Source organism: Vespa mandarinia, chromosome 2, assembly GCF_050613455.1.
Source record: "Vespa mandarinia isolate Hongniang chromosome 2, ASM5061345v1, whole genome shotgun sequence".
In the NCBI taxonomy this organism is placed as follows: domain Eukaryota; kingdom Metazoa; phylum Arthropoda; class Insecta; order Hymenoptera; family Vespidae; genus Vespa; species Vespa mandarinia.
Genome location: NC_140811.1, coordinates 9,253,741 through 9,275,957, shown reverse-complemented (window position 1 = coordinate 9,275,957; position 22,217 = coordinate 9,253,741). Strand labels below are relative to the sequence as shown.

Sequence of the window (22,217 nt, the reverse complement as noted above, 5' to 3'; positions counted from 1 at the left end):
TTCTTTCAGGTAGAGTTTTAAAAAATATCCTACATATCTATGGTTTTCAAGAAGAATGCGGCATATCATATATTCATAATCGAGATATTTTCGTTTAAGGCTGTTCATAACTTTTGGATTTATAATGGTTTACTCCAACAATAACTTTTTGAGCTTTATTGAGCTCTATTGAACTTAATGAACTTTATTTACTTTGAAAAAAATTGTGTGAAAAATGGTGTTTTTTGAGAATAGTTGATGTATAAAAATAAAGATTTTTCAAAGATTCAGAAAAATAAGATCTAAATTTATGAAATATTGTTAAATTTTAGAAAAACTTCTAATTCTCTTTATATCTTATATGCTAAAGGTATAAAAATCTTATAGGTAATGTGTAACAATAACAAATATCTGGATTCGTACTTCAAGAATCATAGGTTTCAGGGTGAATGACTCCGTCAATCTCTTTTTTTATTGTATCGATGTAAACAAATATAATTAATTGATTTATTCTTTTTGTAATCACTTTTAAATTCAAATTAAAATTTAACTTCAAAAACTAGTTGTTTATTCATTTGAAATGCACACTTTTATACTAACTCTTACATACCGTAATTTTTTATATATATTTATACATACACATCAATTCTTATGACATATAGATCATTATTTTATAAACATATAGGATAAAGATACTAAGATGTTTAAAAAATTGCTAATGAGCGTCTATATACAGAATAATAGAAATAATATCTAAAATAGAGAAAGTAAATTCTTTGATAAAACATCTATTATACGTTTCCAAAATTAATACAAATCTGTTTTAATTTTTTAAAATCCTCGAAATGTAGCAGTAAAACATATAGTTTGAGCTCAGAAGTAATTAGAAATGCTTAATATTTTTATATATTTTCTACACTGTAAGCCGAAATTTTTTAGAAGTATTTCTTTCCTTGATAATTTAGGACATTATTAAAATAAACTTACGTTATACAATTTCTCATATTTATTTCTTTTAATGATGGTAGACGCGTGTTCTGCGGTAATCTGTGCTAGATAGGATACAGCACTGGTACAATTTTGTTTTATGACAAATCCATATAAAATAGGTATATAAATTTGCGATTAAAAATAAGATTTTGTCCATTATTTTAGTTTTGTTCATTAGTAATGTTTCTTTGTTTTCTTTTTAGTATATAAATTTAAATAATGATACGAAACCGACTATCCTAAAAACAAAAAACAGAAACAAAAGTCGTACAGCTCACGAGACATTGAGTCGCTGAATAGCAAAAAAAAATCTAAAAATCAATATTCTTTTGCTATGATCTGTAACATGAGAGTCATTTAGAATCTTTCTTTATATATGAACAGTTGAAAAAAAAGCAAAATAAAAGCCTACAAATCTCAGAAAACGCATTAATGTCGATAGAATCTATTGAACTCACTTCCTTCATTTAGTATTGTCTTCAGTTAGTTATATCTTATATCTGAACGCCATTTATAAATTATGGAAATTAAACATAAATAAAAATAACTTCCAACGGATCATTCACAAAATTGAAAGTATTCAATCTCTTTATTTTGATTGTAAAACTGTTTTTTCAACCTTAGTCTAACTTTTCTCGAGAAAGCTAAAATCTGTCTTAAGAGATAATAGGGAACTATTTCTCAAACAGTTTACGACATTATAAAAATTTTTTTGTTCAAGTCTGCTCTTTCAAGTTTGGTCATTTTTTTAGAAAAACATTCAACGAAGGATATAACAGAAAAAATTTCTAAAAAGTGATTTTGTTTCACACCAAAAAATAAAAAATGGAAATTCTTCATTTAGTTTAAAACTTATTTCAGTTAAATGATCATAGGGAGATGTTTATAATAGTTTAGAGAAATATTGTAAACTTTTATAAATATTAACAAAAAATGACAGAAATATCACAGGATTATGTAAACGTTTTTAGGCTAATCATCAAGAATTATTGAATTCGTCGTGCGTTCTCCAGTCTATTTAACGATCTTGCTAAAACCATCTACTTGCCAGAAAAAGCCTAGTTGCTGTCGCAGAATATCACGAAAGCGATTTTTGAAGATTGCTATTTTAAAAACAAAAAAAGAAAAAACGAGTCGATAATTTTATTGCAACACATCGCTGTTTTACTGCTGCTTTATTATCATCCTCAAAAATGAAAGATTAATCAAATTGATCGATATTAACTGATTTTTGTACTTTGATTTGAATCTTTCAGAAAGAAAATACAATATTTTAAGATGTATCATTAATGCATCCCACGAAAATTGTTTACCAGTTTTTACTCTATTAAACACACGAAAAAGCAATTTTTGTCTGAATCCATTTCTGTTATAGAAATATCAATAGAAGTAATAAAATATCAGAAAATATTTCAAAATAAATATGTTTAAATAGAAACGACAGCGAGGCTAATTTGTAAATAAGAGTTTGATGACAATGGCGGCTATGATATTTACAAATAGAAGTTTGCCGATGATGGAGAAGTTACGGATGATTTTTAATTTTTACTTTGAAATTGATCGAATTAGATTGTAAAGAAAATTTGTGGATTAATGGAACGTTCAGCTTCATCTTTTTATTGTAGATCTATGAAATTCATTTTTACAATAGAAGTTCAGAAAGAAGCTAAAATAAGTATATAAATTCAGAACATTATAAAATATAAAATATATGTTGATGAATTAATTTTCAAGTTACACTTAATAATGGTTGATGGTAGCATTTGTAATATGATATTTTATCAGAAACAAATGCAAAATATTACATTTGTGGTATTAAACTAACAGGGACAATCTTGACCTATCAAAAATCCCTAAATGAAGAAAATTACCATTTTGGTTTATCTTCATTCCATTGGTAAATACGAACCTTTGAGTGTTATACATTGTCTATAGGCTGCTTTTTAAGATGAGTTAGAGGAAAAGAAAACAAGCTGAATTCAGGTAAAATATAAGAGAAAAATGGATTTGATAGTTAAAAACCCAAGCAGAGATCTTTGAATAACGGAGACATAGCCAGAAGATCTTTTGTTGACCATACACTTATTGTTAGTGGTGAAATGATCGGAATTAAAGAGAAAATTATTATAAATTTTTCCTTAATTTTAAGAATAATTGTTAGTAAGGTAATGATTAATCTAAAAAAATGTAACAACTTAATGATAGAAATCAAGAATTATATCTGGAATTATATAGGTGGTATTAGATATTTAGTAGTGTAAAGTTCATGTAGTAGATGTAATGTACTATTTTGACCAGCTGATTATATGAAAGATATCAGAAGAGATTTTAGAGGCTAGAAAAGATTTTAGAGGCTATGCATAAAGTGTTTTGATATAGCAGAATAAGCCACATTTGAAAATCTTTAAGATTGAATACCTGCTCATGAACAATATATTACTGATGTCAAAACCTGTTATTTTTTCGAAAAAAAAGATTCCCGAAAAAAGATCTCGAAAAAAAAGAAAATAAGATCTATTTACTATCTATTATTCCTGTTCGAATAATGACGTTAATAAATTTTGGAATAATTTAAAATTAGAAGATTCCAATACTGATGAAGATTCAGATTGAATTATTCCATTTAATTTTTATACTAATTACTAAATTATATTTCATACATATGCAAAAATATTTTTTATAAGATACAAAAAGATTATTTGTTTATTGTTTCGCTTTTTTGTTTGTAAATATTTTTGTATATATTTAAAAAATTTATTTTATTATTTTTTTACGTAAATATCTATGTTGAAGAAATATTTATTACGGAAATATCTATGTCTATAATTTAACAATATTTTACATAACAGAAAAAACAATTACTACAAAGGTGAAATTTTGATTTTTGTTCACCATGCCCAAACACTCGATGCATCGCGGCAGTATCAAAATAGAGAGGACCGTTTTCTTCAATTTTATGGGAAAATGGGAGCACATACGCCCCGTAGATAATACCACCGGTTATCTATCTATGGTATAATTCATACTCCATATTACACAAACACATTATTTACAAATTAAGCAGTTGTCTATTTTGGCGAGTTGATTTTGTTGTGATCAGTTATTTTGTTCGACATAACTGACTTTAACAGATTATGTAATCTAACGATTGTTTTTCAAATTGTGATGTAAAAAATTAACTACTCTAATGGTTAACATACAAATTATTTCGTAAACGATCTATAGTAGTAATTTTTTACTAGATATAATTTTGATTGCAAATAATTACTACTACATAAATATGCAAAAAAATGATATATATCCATCTAAAAGAATTATATTGACCTTTATAACTTAAAAATGTAACGAGTAAAGAAAACATTTTTACAATTTTTCATTTGTAACTGGCTAAAAGTCGTGCGAATTTTTCTTATTAAACTTTCTTGTAACTTCAACCAGTTGCAAGATATTTTCTCGAAACATCTTCTGTGTATGTATGTGTAGTATTGTGTATGTGTGCGTGCGTGTGTGTTTGGAGAGAGAGAGAGAGAGAGAGAGAGAGAGAGAGAGAGAGAGAGAGAGAGAGAGAGAGAAATTAATAGAACGATCGCTTGTTAACATCGCGTCGTTTCGCGTTACGAAAAGAACTTAATGAAAAATGTCTCACGACCATCAGTCAACAAGGATAAAACTCTGCTTAAGAAGTCGAAAAGAGAGTACTGGAGATGAGAGGAAAAAAGAGGTGAATAAGGAGAAAGGTTGGACCATAGCGCCGTTTCGTCGAGATGCTCGTTATGCACTTGCGTATTAACAGGATGGCGTCGGCTCGTTTCTGCTTGTCAAAAGCCAACTAATCTACTGGCACTTCTGACGTGACGAAGCAGGAAGAACTGAATGAGAACAACTTCATAGATTCAGTAGTAAGAAATTCAAAAATGAGCATCAACCCTTGTACTTTCACATGCTTGAACTTTAAAACATAAAAATAATTTTTAAAAAATCAACTTGTTCATATGATCGAGGATATCCAATTAATTTGCTAAATGAAAATTAAGGAAATTGGAAGAATGTAAATTAATAAAATTATTCAAATGTTAAAAATAAATGAGTTCAAAAGAAGTATAACTATATGATAAATATAACTATATTATTATTATTATCAATTGTTTCTTTTTTTCTTAAACAACTTATATTTACTTATATATTTTTTCCGAAATTTACTTCATCTCAATATTAATTAAAATAATATGATAAAAAATATCAAATTATATTGTTGAAGGAAAATCGAAATAATTAAAAATGATAAATTAATAAAATTATTAAAATTCCAAAAATAAGTTATAGATACATAATTCAATTGTGACATATAAAAACAATGTTCCTTCTTTTTTAACTTAAATATATCTCTTGCGATATTTTGCTTAAAATAATGAAAATATGCGAAATATGTTTAAAATAAAAAATGAAGAAGATTTTAATGCGACTGATCGTATTAACTTACCATTTTCATCTTTCGAGTTCACATATACACTGACTCCTATAAGTTCATATACAATTATATATTATATATATTTATATAGCAGTGAAAAAAGATGTCGGTTCAATCCTTTTCGAGCTTTTTCCATCTCCTAATCTGTACATTTGACCAATTAACATCGATGACCACTTACTATTTCTTATTTACATTTGCTTTAAGTATCGTATATTTTGCCTATAGTGGTAATAACGATGACTTTCGAAGTATTTAAATAAATTACCCCTTCTTCTCTCTGCTGAATATTTCCCGAAATATACTAGTAAAAGAGTATATTTATAAGTAAGAGTATATTTATTTTAAGAGTATATTTATTTTAAGAATATATTTATTTTAAGACTATATTTTTTTAACAATTATCGAACACAGTGAACTTTCCGTCTTTATCGCTATCATTGCTATAAAATCATTATTAATACAAGAACATTCGTAGAAATGTCAAAGATCATGAAGGTGGATAATTATATCAACCCGAACTTTGATACTAATTATTTTCGATAATGTCATAGCCAAAATTCGTTATTTTGTAAAACATTTACAATAAATTGGATGCTATTTTGAAAGTAATCAATCAATTCATTTATAAACATGAATTTTTTTCCCTTGGAAAATTTCAATAAAATCACTTCAGCTAATTTATTCATTTTTAGTATTAAAGTGTTTATAACAATATAATGAATAACATTTGGAAAAATTACTTCCAGATGATCATTAGATTAAATTATGTACCTATAAAATTATTACACCTGGTTCAGCTAACTTGTTGTTAGTTAAATAAAACTTACATACACAAAGACATTTAGGTCATTTCTAATTAGTATTAATCATCGATTTTAGAAAAAAAATATTTTCTTTTGGATGAACCTTTTTTTTTAAAAGAGTTTCTCCACCCTATATTTCATGCGATTTTCATCTTGTTCGAACCAAGAATATTCAACTAGCTATAAATATTCTTGAATTTTAAACATTATATCATATTTCGGATATTAATATACACACGCGCACGATATATATTTATATATAATATAAATTGAAATATTAGAGATTATTTTTAAAAATTATAAGAAAAATTAATATTAATCTTGAAATTGATTGAATAATAAAGAAATTAAATGTTTATTTAAAATATTATATATGTGTATGTGCGTACAGATTATCATTAAATTTTTGATCATATTCTAGGAAAAAGAAGATGAGGTAAACAAATCTTCTCAATGTGAAAAAATGTTAACCGATTCAAATAAGGGATCACGGGAAAAGTAGCTTGCACTCTTCGAGAAAAACGCGTGAGACTAAAGAGAAATAAAATCTTACTTCGCTCTCGAGCTTTCTATAAAAAAAAAGGAAGATAAAATTGTGTGTGCATATATAGTGTGTGTATATATATATATACATAATTTACATAAGTTATATATATATTTATTTATTTATTTATTAATATTTATTATATATTTATTCTTTTAGGAAAAAGAAAATACATATATATTTCTTTCTCTATCTTTATCAGTCTTTTCAATTTTATTTTAAGTTAAGAAATCGTCGAGTTAACACAAGAGGTCTTCGAGCAAACGATGTTTTATTCACGTGTATATGTGTATATACATGTACGTCTATTATATAATATATAGAAATATATATATATATTATATAATACATAGAAATTTTAGTTTTAAGGGACAAGAAAGTTTTCCTTGGTGAACACTATTAAGCGATCATGAAAAAAAGAAGTAAAAGAACTTGGAATTTGTTGTAACATTAACTTCTCGAATTGACCGACGTATCTTTGATGCAGAAGATTATAAAAGGGAACCAAAGCGGACTGTGTTCCCATGTTGAAGATGAAATTCGCAAGACATAACAAAGCGGAAGTTTAAAAAAAAAAAAAAAAAAGAAAGGAAGTAATCGAAGTAGATAAATATTACGTACTTTACTGTCTTATAGACAGTACTTTACTGTAGATAAATGTTACGTACTTACTGTCGAATAAAGAATGAAAAACAAAAGAATTTGATTTCGAAGATACCTTAATTTCAATTTTCACGGTGAAAATTGAAATGAAAAAATTTCTATTGAAAGAAGAAATTTTCAAGAATCAAGCAAAAGCGTTCTCTTGTAAAACTGATAGAAAAAAAAAAGAAAGGAAACGGAGAAGAAAACGAAAAGAGAAGAATGAAATGAAAAAAATTAAAGGAAAAAGAGAAAGAGGAAAGGGTAGGAAAGATACTACAGCCGGAGTTGCAATCAAAACGCGTGGGAGTTGCATCTCTGCAACTCGTCTCGGGAATTTGCAGTTGCGAACTGATCGCAAGATCGTTCATAGAAAAAAATTAATTAAATAGGCAATAAAAATGTTAATGACAAAGATGTTTTCTTATATATATATATCATTATCATTATCTTACTCAACGTACTTCACACTTCACATTTCATCTTTTTTTTTTTTAGCAAAAGATAACTTAGAATTTATTATTAAATATTTGAAATTTACAGGATAAAACGATCAATCGATTCAACTTGAGGAAAAGTTTCAACAGAAAATTAGCAATTGAAATGATTCCACTCAGAGAGCTGGGAAGTATCCTCGAAGGAAATCGACATACTCGATAAATATGAGCAAAGAAAGGATCCCAAAAAAGTAACAAGAAAAAAGAATGTAAAAGAGAGAAAAGAGAAAGAGAGAAAGAGAGTGAAGGACAGAAGAAATGACAAGAATTGCCAGAAATTGTGGTAACGTTTCGAGAACTTTACTTACACTTTATTAATATCCATTTCGTCTGATCGTAAGGTTAATTGGATCCTCCAAAGACCGACATCGATAACTCTCTCCCCAACTCCCTGCCCTCTCCCGCTCAAAGCTTTTTCTTGTTAAAGACAATTTTGTTAGCAGATATGAAAGTGATTTGCAACACTAACAAGAATAAAAGCCGTTCTTCGTACATTTCTCACAGAATAAAAAAAAGAAAAAAAAGAAAGAAAAAAAGAGAAAAAAAAGGATAAAGAAAAATAAAAAAATAGTTGATTACGGCTGACCAGGTACGAGAGAGGAATCATGAAAGAAATATCGTAGAATGATTACTCTCGGGGTGTTTTATGCTTTATGTCTGAATTTAACCAGCAATGCAACCTATAATACTCTTCGATGACGTCGAGAACACTATTCTTTAAGATTTTTCGATTCCTTTTTTCATTGTTCTTTAAGCTAAGTAAATGTTCGTTTTGAAATTATCGAATTTCAAATCTCCCGCGAAAATGAAGAGATGCTCTGTTTAGTTAACGTACACGTCATTGTACGTCATAACGTGTTACGTATTAATTTAATTAATTGTAATGACGTGGAGTGCGCGCATCGGAAATTCGAATAAACGAAATTCTTAAGCATTACATACATTCGAATGATTCGAACATATCGAATATTAGTCAATAATTATTTCGCAGTGATAGGCAACACCAATGTAAATCGTATAGTAGATATTATCAATTGTAGGGAAAAAGACAGAAAGAGAGATAACTTCCACGTAAATATATATGTATTTATCTTAAAGCTATTTCCTACATCGTTCGAAAACTTACATTTAACTTCTCGATCAGCTGTTATTTGATCAATTGATATCCTAAACAATTTCAATATTCTCTCTCCTCTTACTTTTTCTATCCACTAATTAACATTAGTTTAACGTTATCTTTTAAAGATAAAAGGACTTCATTGATCAGCAATTTCTTTTTGTACGATCTGTATTAAAAAATGAAATTAAATAAAAAATAAAATAAATAAATAAAATAAAATAAAAATAATATATTTGAAAAAAATAAAATAAAATAAAATAAAATAAAAAATATATATATATTTATATATTTATATATTTATATATTTATATATTTATATATTTGCCAACAAATATTTGCCACATTTAAGAAAGATAATCTACTTATGAAACATCATCAATCATCGATAAAAGTTCAAATTCAAGATGACAAAATTTTACACGAGAAAGTTAAAAATCGTTTCTCCCAAAACGCATAACGATGAAAATTTCATCGATGTTGTAAAGAGTTCTTGGTAACCGACTCGTTACCAATTCTCACCTTCTCCGTTCTCTTCACGAGTCCCGTCTCATATTTCTTTTCCTTTCAAATCAATCCCGGAGAGTATCTCTGTATATATGTATTTATATATCTTTAGTAAAAAAAATAAAAAAAAAAAAATAAAAAAAATAAGAAGAAAAATAGAAGAAAGCAACAGAGCCCCAGGGTGTCCGTGCGTTGCCAACTGAACTGTAACTTTTTCTTTTTTCTCACTCATGATATATATACAATAGTTTTTCTCCCCTTCGTTCCTTTCTTTTTCCCCAACATTACTACGAGCACTTGAACAGAAACGATCGAAGAAAGGGCAGCGTCGAATAATACTGATGAATATGGCGACGAAGAGGTGATGTTTTTTAAAGATGCCACTGCAGCAGCACAAGTAGTAGTATCAGAGAACGAAAAAAAACGCGCGTATTTTGAATAAGATCGAGGACGATAAATGAATCGAGGTCATAAATATACCCAGTTTGCCCATCGTCTGGATATTAGAGTCCGTCGCCTCCAACCACTAAGATATGCACTGAAGTTTTATAAGCTTCCATCGTATCTGGGCCGAGTACTCGCCGCAGGTCACGGACAAATTATGAAAGGACCGAAACCTTTTTCCTTCAGATTGTCTGTCAAAGCTCCATCCATTCCGCTCTCTCTCTCTCTCTCTCTCTCTCTCTCTCTCTCTCTCTCTCTCTTTCTTTCTTTGCATTCGCACCCGATCAATCTTTTTAATACTAGATAAAAATAAAAACTCCATAAGAGAAACTACATCTTAACATTTTTTTTATTCTCTTTCACGATTCTCTACTTTTTGATTATTTTACCATTACGAAAATACAAGAACAGTGATTTCTTTCTACTGAAATCTACGAGCTACATCGAGAAATAATTAAAATGAGAGTGCTGCGTTTTAGAGATTAAAATAAAAGTGGAGAGAGACAGAATTTTAAGAATTAAAATGTGGAGAGAAAATATGAGTATTGTTAAAATCATTCTACGGGGCCTACCTTTTTCATTCTTGAGAATTATTCAATTTTTACCGAAACTGAAAAATATTTTCCTTTCTTATCCCTTATTTTTCAAACTAAATTTTTAAATTATTCGATAAAATTGCAACGCACAATATTGCCACCTGACGGCACATTTTTAAACTCAACTGTACAGAAAGTAGCAGTAACCAGCAGAAATTATTCAGCAAAGTCGATATAAGCGGTATTGACTTTGTCGGATATCCATTTATCATCTAACTTTGCTTCGCATTCTTCTCCATCAGAGAGCGCTGAATAGACTTTCTCTTACGGTAACACCATTAACTTTGATTTTTAATCTCGTCAGATAAAACAAATGTAAACTAAAAATAAAATTTCTTTTCCTTAATATGTATATCGCGTCTCATTGTGCTTTTTTATCGTCGTACATTTCAGACTGTACGCGTCAGTAACGCCGTCCATCGGTATAAATAGGAACATTCAGCGATGAAACTTTTTATCGAGGAATGGCGATCTCGCCGATAAAACAAGCTTTTCTCCAACATGATTATCAACAGTGAACATGATTAGGAATAGATTGAATCATTTTTATGTATACTAAAACGATTTTACGTATATAAAATCATTTGCTAATTCAGAATATAATAAAAAATATCAATATTATTTATAGATATAACGAAGTAAAAAGAATAAAGCGTTAAAAAGAAAATAATGCGCTTCTTTTTCAAACAAAAAATGAAAAGTAAAAAAGCATGAAGATAAAGAAAATACCGACACCACTTGACCGACACCAATAAACGAATGTTAAAGCGTATAATTGAGAAAATCGCTCGACTAAACGCAGCATCATTGTTCATTCAAAGCAACTTGCAAGTGCAGATTTTTCAATTGACGAAAGAAACAGACCATCTAACATGGTCGAAGTTAAAAACGAGTAGGACTAATTCGAGTTCTTAAAATATCACGATACAATTACACGCTGACGTGACCTAACCTCAATATGACCTAAAATGGAAGAGATACAAATTTCTTTAAATTCTCACTTACGCTTTAAGAAAAGAAAATGGATGCCATGCGATATTCCAAGAGACTCGTATGACACGTACCTAAAACAGAAAGAAAAATAATTCGTTAGTAATTTCAAAAAATAACTCAAAAAACTTATGATTAAATAATAAGTTATAATAATCATTGTATTAATTAATACAATCTATTTTTCTTCTCTTTTTTTTTCAATGAATGTACGATAATCGGATTTGTCAAAACGAATTAGAAATGAGAGATTGAAAGTCTCGAATCAAATAATTATGAGTTCATAGTTTAAAATATAAATTGTTCATTTGTATATATACATCGTTAATTTAACGATTGTTTGTGCTTTTAGTCTATTCATAGTTCAGAAATCGAAAAGATAAAATCTTCATCTCGGATCTATACGTTTTTGTCACAATGTACCTCGATTGATTTTGTAGTAGCCCTATATATATATTTTTTTTTTGTTTTATATATGTATAACACACATATATGCAATAAATAACTACTATGTCTGTAGATATATCTACATACAAAAGAATTCGATTTTATCTGATTAACGTTTACAAACCAACTAACATGACACACAACGTACTGACTCATTTCTAACCTTTGAATCATGATATCTCCGATTTTAGTCTATTCGTTAAAACCACGTATATTAGGTGTGTTCAACCCTTCACGCGTACAATAAAATTAGGTTGGTACGCGTTAAAATACCTGTTATATATCTTTACACGATTTATAGGATCTACGTGATTTACCTACATCCTTCCTTTTATTCGATCGAATTACCTATTTTTCTTATTAATAATGTAATTTTAATTTTCTATTATAATCAAAGATATAATAATAATTATACAGTTTAAAACTTTTATAATAACTAATTTTTATTATTTGAATGAAAATCTTTGAAAAGTTGATTTCACCGAACGAATTTTGCATCAAAATATATTTATAAGGTCTTTCATAATATTTATCAAATTAAAAATGTGAAATATTCTGTTGATATATTTTCTAGTAAAGACATTCTGGACATATAATGTCATTAAATTAATGGTTTAAAAGAGACATAAGATAACTATGTATTTATCGTTAATGAACGAACCTACCAGTACTCAATATGTACATATGTATGCATGTATATACGTCAAAAGCGATTTAGATATAGGTCTTCGATTAGATTTCCGCGAAATAAGCTCGAAGGTTTACAAAGTCGATATGATGAAAAAAGAGGGAAAAAAGATAACAAGTTCGCTATACGATACATACGGTTTACATTAAACTCTCTCTCTCTCTCTCTCTCTCTCTCTCTCTCTCTCTCTCTCTCTCTCTCTCTCTCTCTCTCTCTCTCTCTCTCTTTCTCTCTATCTCTATCTTTATCATTATCTTTCTCTTCCATAACGAAATTCATACATTAAAAAAGAATCCTTGTCTCGTCCATTTCGAACAGTTAAAGATAACTACTTAAAATCGAGAAAACTAAAGAAGTATTCTTCCATCTTAGAATCAAACGTGATAGAACCATTGTTTATCGTATTTACTCAACTTTGTCCCTTTGAAAACAATCATTTCAGACGTAGATTCAAGAAATTGTCTCTAATTATACGCAGAAACCCTATGATCTTCTATTTATCATAAAAATCAATATTGATTATAAAATTAAATAGAACTCTCGATGTACGTATCTATAAATTGGTCATATTTTTATCTAATTATCTTATCAATCCAATTGTTATTTTAATTTTCACAATCGAACTTAACAATGACTTAACTTTTGTTTTATTGCTAAGCAAATATGTCTATTTACGATTCTCTATAATCTCTATAACGTTTGGAAGAATTTTCACAAAGACAAATCGTTAACACAAAATTCTTCGAAAAATTCTCTTCTTCGCTAATAAAATATAAAAACAATAATCTATAAAAAAGATAGTATAAAAATTTATTTATTAAACGGCGAGGAAAACGGCGATGAAAGTACAACATATAAATTCTATAATAAAAATCTAATTAATTTTAATTACTAATCTCTAAAATGAAATGTAATTTCAATTGTATGTATATTTAAACACAAATTTGTCGTCAATCAACAATATAGTAAAAAAACTTTCTAAACACACATACGATAGCGGACTGCGAAAGAATTTATTGATGCTAGTCGTGATTACGAAACAATAACACATTTACCGACTTTTTTCACCCCTTCTTCATATATACACATGTACATATACGTATATACATATATACATATATATATATATATATATATATATATATATATATCGATACATAAGTATGCAACGACTTAGCCGTATAAGTAAATGCATTTTTAAACTAATAACAATCATCATTATTAATATATTTATCACATATATACATACATAATATATATGCATACATATATGTATCTGTAAGTATACCAATTCGATGTGTCATTAATTTTCACGAAGTATGCTTATGGAAAAGCCACGCTTCTTTATCCACTTGTGTTCACTTACAATTATACGACAATCGAATTTTCAAATGTATCGTCCACAATTGTTATGTGTCCTTAAAGTAATAAAGACTTCAGTCGCTCAAAGAATTTAATATTATAATCAAAATTATTTCGTTAAAATAATTCTTATTACTTTTCAATATATATGGATATAAATAAAATATGCACAAATATTTAAAACACACATGTATATCTGTATTGAAAAAGAATGAAAATTTGTTATATTTTATATTTTATAAATTGACAAGTAAAATTTACTCGACACGTAATTTATTCGATAAGTAAATTATCCAAGTATTAATCAATAAGTAAAATTATCCTGAAATATTTTCTTCTTAGGGACTGATTTTGTATATATATATATATATATATATATATATATATATATATATATGTATATATATACATACATACATACATACATACATATATATATTGTATTTATATAAACATCCATATATAAAAAAATATATCAGGAGCGTTTTACTTACAGAGTTAAAATCACGGCTTCGGCTTTCCACTTCTGAAAGATACAACGAAGATAATATTGGATCTCCGAGCGCTATTTCCGGCCTGTTGGCGATGCATGAAATTTACACATCCACCCACTCACACTCGCAGCGTACGCGTGCGCATACATACACAGACGAAGAGAAAGAGGAGAGAGAAAGAGAAAGATAGAGAAAGAAAAGCAGACTGACAAAAAAGAAAAAAGAGATAGAAGGAGAAAGAGGAAAAATAGAAAAGCTGTTATCAGTGGTGAGAGCGTTTGCAAGCTTAAGAACGCTAATTATCATAGCATATTAAAATTCATTTACGTGCGAATAGATGGTCGATACACGTGAAAGCTTTCGCATACATTTGATGGCTCTTGAATTTCGAACCATGCGTGCTTTGACGATTTTGATGCAAATAGGAGAAACCATACATTAAAAAAGAATAATATGTAAAAAGAAAGGAACGCACATGAAAAAAAAAAAAAGAAAAAGGAAACGAATCTGAAACCGATCTTTTTTATGATTCGTTAAAAGACCAGTTCGTGTTATTATAAAAATGAATCGAATGAAATTTCGTGGGAACTAAACCAAAAGGTCATCTTACAAACACGCACGCGTGAGATACAGACTCTACACACTCATTTGGCATTATATTACACATGAATAAATACACACGTATTTGTATACATTAAATCATTTTATACGCTCATTCATTTACGCGGCATATACACAATTCATAGACGCAAAGACACATTTTATATATTCATTCATTTATACAAACATAAATACATACTTATACATGCAACACACATTTTATACGCTAAATTATTTACACGAATACGGACACACGCATTTATACACGTAAAACACGTTTTATGTGCTTATTAATTCACACACACACGTACAAATTTGAATATATACACACATTCACTCATTTATACATACATACAAAATACACCCAGTCAGAAGATATTTCATTCGCTTTAAACGAGGGAAATAGTAAAGGTGCATTTACGCGAAGCAGAAGGTGTCGGATTGTACGAACCTTGAAAGAGTCGCATGAGGGTGGTACCTTTGAAACACGTGCAGCCCATAATATATCCCATCATCGATGCGTTCTCTTCGACAATTTAGACACTTTTCGATCTTGTTCTCTACTTTCTTCTTCCTATCCTTCTCTTTCTCCACTTTCTCTTTTTCTTTCTTTCCCACCTCTTGCTCAAATAAAACCACTCTTTCGTTCCAATCTAACGAAATCGACGAACGAAGCAAAATAATATGAGCTAATCGAAGTCGAGTCTTTTGAAACCTCTGGCACATCGCTTGTTGATACTTTTCTTCTTTCTCTCTCTCTCTCTCCCTCTTTCTCTCTCTCTCTCTCCCCCTTTCTCTCTCTTTCTCTCTCTCCCCCTTTCTCTCTCTCTCTCTCTCTCTCTCTCTCTCTCTCTCTCTCTCTCTCTCTTCACGAGTTCTCTCTTCCTCTACGTTCACGCACCGATTTTGTTCACGAACAAAATTTATTTGTTCCCTTTTGGTAGTTGATTAACGGTGCACGAGTTCTTGTCTCGAATATCGTTGTCACCATACTCCAATATCATCGGCTAAAAGAGATTACAGCTCTCCTTCTTTCTCCTCTTCCTCCTTTCTCTTTCTCTTTTTCAACGTCACCGGAAACCAACGAATAACGCTATCGAAAATCACCGTTGGAACGGGACATTACCACCTCTGCAACCATCAACGTATTGATCCATATTCTGACTCTCTCTCTCTCTCTCTCTTTCTCTTTTTCCATGATTGTACTTCCATTGTCTGTCTCCCCTTTCCTCTCTAGATGCTTCGCGATCGTTTCATTTTCGTTTCCAATCGATTAACGCACATGTACTGATAGAAGCTCTGTGTGGGAATGATGAAAACGTCGAATATACGTATTTATCTAACAATACTAATGATAACAATGTTTATTAAAAGAATAATGATAAATATTCAAAACAAAATAAATGGAATTCACTCTCACTGATTTGTTGAGTTCTATTTCTACCTACAATTTATTTTTACTCTTCGTAAACGAAAAGAAATAAACAAAAATAGGAAGACCGAGGAAACGATCCTAATAGAGAAATTGAAATAAAGATCATTATGAAATTGCGAAAAATACGTAAGAGAGGCAATTCCAACAATTTTGATCTCAATTACTCTCAAGTTAAGGTCGATTCAAATATTTTAGTTCAGTCTCCTTCATTTCACTTCAATCTCCAGTCACTTCAAGTCATAATTCGGTTTCAGTTATTTATATTCCAACATATGAGTTCAATATAGTATCAATCTGATCATACACATCATACTCTATGAACATCGAGAGCGTAAAAGATGGAGATGGACGGAACGATACATAATATTCTTTGTCGATAGACAAAAGATTGCAAGTTAACAAAGTTCAATTTATACATTTCAATTCAGCTTCCGTTTCGGTTTTTCAGCCGCAATGGTTTTAACATTATTATATGTAATTTAAATATACAGATTCACACATTTCCATTTAATCTCTTCAATTACCGATTCGTCATATTTTCTCTGTGCCCGAGATCGTCCAAACTGTCATCAACGAAGATTTTTTGAAATGACACAGAATTCTGATAACTTGGAGTCTATTGTCTATGGTACGGCAAAAAAGGGGAAAGATAAAGAGAACAGATTTTCAATTATTTCCGCTATCTCCACCTTTAATTATTAACTTGTGACATATTATATTCGTCCCATTTTTTCAGCTTATTAACGGGAAATTGCTTTTTCCTACCATTATCAATTTTCTGCACGCAAATACTATTTTTTATATTACAAAGCTGTCATTTTAATAAAATTTTACTGTGATTAATTAAATGTATTATTCTTGTAAAATTTTAAACATGTCAGAAAATAAAGAACATTTTCTTCATATCTGCTTTTTTATTATCAAAAATGTAAAAACGCATTACAAACTCGTAAAACAATTTATACTGTATATTCAGCCGATGCTGTAGATGATTCAATATGCAAGAAGTAGTTCCAAAGATTTAGAGGGAGTAATTTTCAAATATCAAAGATGCATTTCACAAAAAATACGAACTGATTACAAAATTTTATTAAAAAATTAAACAAACAACTGAAATGTTACTTTTAAATAAAAGATAATATTTGCGTATGTTAAAATGAAACTGTTATGTCTAAAAATCCTACTCTGTGAACTTTGAGAACATTAAAGGCGAGAATTAACGGAGCAGTAAAAAATCTCGTTTATCCATAGACAAAAACGTTATGAAAATTTCGTCAAAAAACAATGATTTCGGATGATCTGAGACACATAGAAAATATGACGGATCGCTGACTGAATTGAGACTGAACTGTATGAATAATAATGTTAAAATCACTGTGACTGAACAATCAGAACAGAGATAAAGCGGAGATGGAACTGAAATGTGTGAATCGATCTTTATTCTGCTTGCGATTGTCACGTTGCGTTAGGACAAAGTTCTAGATCGTTGAATAGAGATACTAGGTCAAGGGGCAGCGAGGATGTATAACAGCAAATATGTAATAGGGAGAGATCAATGAAATACGTTAATAGCGATAGAAAAAAAGCAGGATATTGCGGCATATGAATTCACATATCCACTCGAAAACATAACCATTCGATTGAGACTTTGTTTACAGAGCATTTATTAATCTAGCGTAATTTACACGCAAAAGCTGGCGTATGACCTGCTTTATGAATTAGCTTTCGGTTCGCTTCCTCGATGCTTTCATGAATTTTACCTTCCCAGTTTTTTTTATTGTGATTTTTCCGTTTTTTCTGATGCTAAAATGTTGAATAAAATACATGGAATGAAATAAAGAATTAAATATCGACACGATATAAAAAGAAAAGTCATTTTTTTTCTATATTATTAGGAGTGAATATTTCGATTTCTATCTATTGTAATTATTGCTAATAATTGATATATATTATAGTATAAGTTATAATACTATAATAATTATTACTAAATATGTATAAACAACGTGTCCTATTTGAAATTTCACACGTAACTATTTCTTATAGCTAACTATAGCTCAAAAAATGTTTTGAATAAAACTTACTCCGGTTTAGGGGATTGAGAGGAGATACAGTCACAAATCTTCTCTAGGTGCACATGATTTCAAGATTTGGAAATGACCTTTAATTTTTTAAATGGAATTATATGCTTTTATTTAAGTAGACTATTTTACAACGAATTTATTGATTACACTTTGATCTTTTAAGGTACCTAAAGAAGATTTGTGACCACCATAAGATTCTCCCTCTCCCCCGAAATAAGCTATTTTATGTGAAACATTTTTTGAAAGGAGCTAGAGTTCGAATAATAATTGCATTGAATAAGAATTTCAAATGTGACACCCTGTATATGTAGCATTACTATATATTATTATATAATATACATTATATATTATAATGTATAATAACTATACTATAATATAATATATAATAGCGGTATTTATAAGTGCATAATATATACTATAAAATATCTATATATTACTAGTACTATTAGTATTATATAGTTATCCAAATATTATTAGTATTATAACTATATAATACACTTGAATTATATAGTTATAATACTAATAACTATTACTCAAGAAATAATAATAATAATATAGGATCAGTATATATTATATTACTAGATACAGTTAGAAATAGTGACCTAGAGAAAGCTGTATGTAATGTTATACATAGGAATATTAATAATTATAACCATAGAATTATTAGAAGATAATAAATCCACAGTGAATATTTTAGATGGAAATAATCAAAAGCAACAGTCAAAAGAAATAGTTAATGATTAAAAATAATAATTAAAAAGATTCTTACAATAAACATTATAAGATCATTTAGCGATATACGACTTTTATCACGAAGTAAGCAAAGACGAAAAAGTATCTTCCTGAACAAATTTCCTAAATTGAATTTTCCAAGAGAGCAAGCGACTTCCCTTCGATTTTGTGAGCCAAATACATACTCGAGGACGAATCGAAACGATAGACTATGGGAAATGAAGGAAATGTCCATCTATCTCCCTTTTCCTTTGGAATATGTGAGACTCAGCATAAAGTCGAGTGACACTTTTATGATATACATATGCGTGTATATATATATATATACATGTTTTGTGTGTGTGTGTGTGTGTGTAATAGAATATTAAAAGAAACGATATTTTCAATTATGTACTTAAAATTTATTAATTTATAATCTACTCGCTGTCCGAAACTTCAGAAAATTTATTTGCTTTTGAGTCGTTAAGGGTATCACATGCAGATTCTTTTAAAAGATCCGATATGTTTGGTATATACATCGCATCGTCAATATAAAATATCGCCGTAGATATAATTAAAGATATAATTAAAAAAATCAAAGCGTCAAGTGGCGAACGTATTGGTTATGCTTTCGTGCTTTGTGTTCCGTACGAAGCAATCAAACGACACTTAATAAAAATTGAAATTTTTTGACCTATGGCATCTCTCAGAAGCTAAAAATAGTACATTTTATAGAAAATAAATTACCTAATACAATAATAAAAGAAAAACATCAACGATTAACAACAACATTTTGTAGGTTTACACAATTTGTAAATTTTTTCTATGAAGTTAAAATATTAATTTATATTTATATTATAAAATAATGAAGCATTATTTTACTATATCTGAAAGTAAATATTTTAAGAAAAAATATACAATATAAGCCATAAAAATATATTACTAATAGATTTCGTAACATAGAGTAACTTCTTTATCGTAAATAAATTAGAGCTACATAATCTTTCAAAAAAGATCTCCGTCAATTTTGAACAAGTACAAAAGTTATTAAGCTTCATAAAATTAATATATAGATGTATTTTCGGTTGTTATAAAGCTTCTTTAATAATTTGTAATAAAAAAAGATTTTACTAAGGTCTTCAAAATGATTTTTATCTAGCTAGATTGGCGATCCGTCACATTGTGCGTCGTTATATCTCGAAATAGAAATCAAAAAATTTTCAAGAATGTCTAATGTAATACTAAAAATTGTAATTGAATAATCTACCTAAGAGTGACTCAAAATATATTTCAACAAGCAGCAAAGATTCCGTCCACTTATCAATCTCGATTAATTACTAGCATCGATGTAACTTTTATTCATTTACAGATTTATTCATCCAGAAAAGATATTAAAAACGATCGGCTCAAACTAGGATACAAAATAAACGAAACAAAAAAGGGGAAATGAAAGAGTCTACAATTTTTTGTTCTCTTCTGTTTCCGTTTGTCTGTCTACCTGCTGCCTATCTCTTTCCCTCCCCTCCCACCTCTCTCTTTTCATATATTTTGAATAAGGTTCAGTCTCTGAGCTGGACAGAAAGAAACAAATTTTGGGAGATTGCAATTTGAAGAACTAAAAACAAAGCAGAAAGAATTCAGATATAATGCATCGACGCAACATTTGTTCCAAAATTTTTTAAAGTGCAGATATTATAGAATTTATTAAAAGATGGTATTAAAGAAGAAAAATTGTCTTGTTAGATTTCTCTGATATTTTTACACGATTCGCAAAAGCATCCAAATCGATGTAACATTTACGCGTAGAACGTCGATCAGCTCGACTCTCAAAACTCGTATCGATTCATTGCTATTCTATAAAAAACATGTAGGTTATATGTAAGAATTCATCGAAAGATCGCAATACTGTAAAACTGTTGACGTACTCTTTAATTGGGTTTCTTCACTTATTAATAAACAAATTATGTTCTCTGACGTTGAACTAGACTAATACAATTAATCTTCTAGTGTTTTATAGGCTTTCGAATAATTATGTTTTTCATATATATAAGCTGTCAAATTACTTTGATTAGTTATTTTATTAACTTGAAATATAAATATTTTATTCATAAATAATCAATTATATAATCATATTTTAAATATAAAATTAAATTATTTCGAATAAATATTTAAGATTAATTGCAAATATAAATATTTTCTTTTATTTTATTTTATTACTTATTTTCTATAAAAAAAACAAATTTTGCTTAATATAAATATTTAATTTTTACATTTAATCAATTTAAAAAAAAATTTTATAATTTATCATTTTATTCATATTTTAGATAATTTAATTATACTTTATTATTATTATGTTTAACTATTTTATATATACGAAAGTTTATTGGTGAAATTCGTATCACTATGAAATAATCAAAAATTTACGACGTTCGAACTTTAACCTAAGATGGAAAAAGGTCATCAGAGATCTTTACATTTGATTAATGACCGAACATATGGTGTTCCAACAAAGAGAATGCGTCTTTGGAATGGCCAATGCGTCTATCATCCATTCATTCGATTAAATTTCATTGTCTGTCTTCAATTTTTCATTAATTTATAGATAATCGTAAGATGTGATTGTATTTGTTATTAAAAATAATTAAATTATAGTAAATTATAGTAAATAGAAATGAATATGTAACAATTCTCGTTTTATATTTTAATTATTTAAGTATTTAATTATTACTATTAATATTATTAATTCTCTAACGTAATGTAACTTTGAGACCATATATTTATCGTCTATATATATATATTTATACGTCTATATTTATTAA

General features: G+C 28.5%; 1 protein-coding gene and 1 long non-coding RNA gene across 14 annotated transcripts in view; both read right to left on the bottom strand.

Annotated features, from left to right (window-relative positions):
- Nucleotides 1-22,217, bottom strand: part of LOC118450308 (uncharacterized) — a 147,627-nt gene that overhangs the window by 52,041 nt on the left and 73,369 nt on the right. The window lies entirely within an intron of this gene.
- Nucleotides 1-22,217, bottom strand: part of LOC118450313 (uncharacterized) — a 51,248-nt gene that overhangs the window by 23,903 nt on the left and 5,128 nt on the right. The window contains exons 2-3 of the long non-coding RNA XR_014983865.1: nucleotides 14,572-14,603; nucleotides 11,596-11,654 (exon numbers count right to left, since the gene is read on the bottom strand). This is a non-coding gene — a long non-coding RNA (uncharacterized LOC118450313). The remainder of the gene's footprint in view (nucleotides 1-11,595; nucleotides 11,655-14,571; nucleotides 14,604-22,217) is intronic.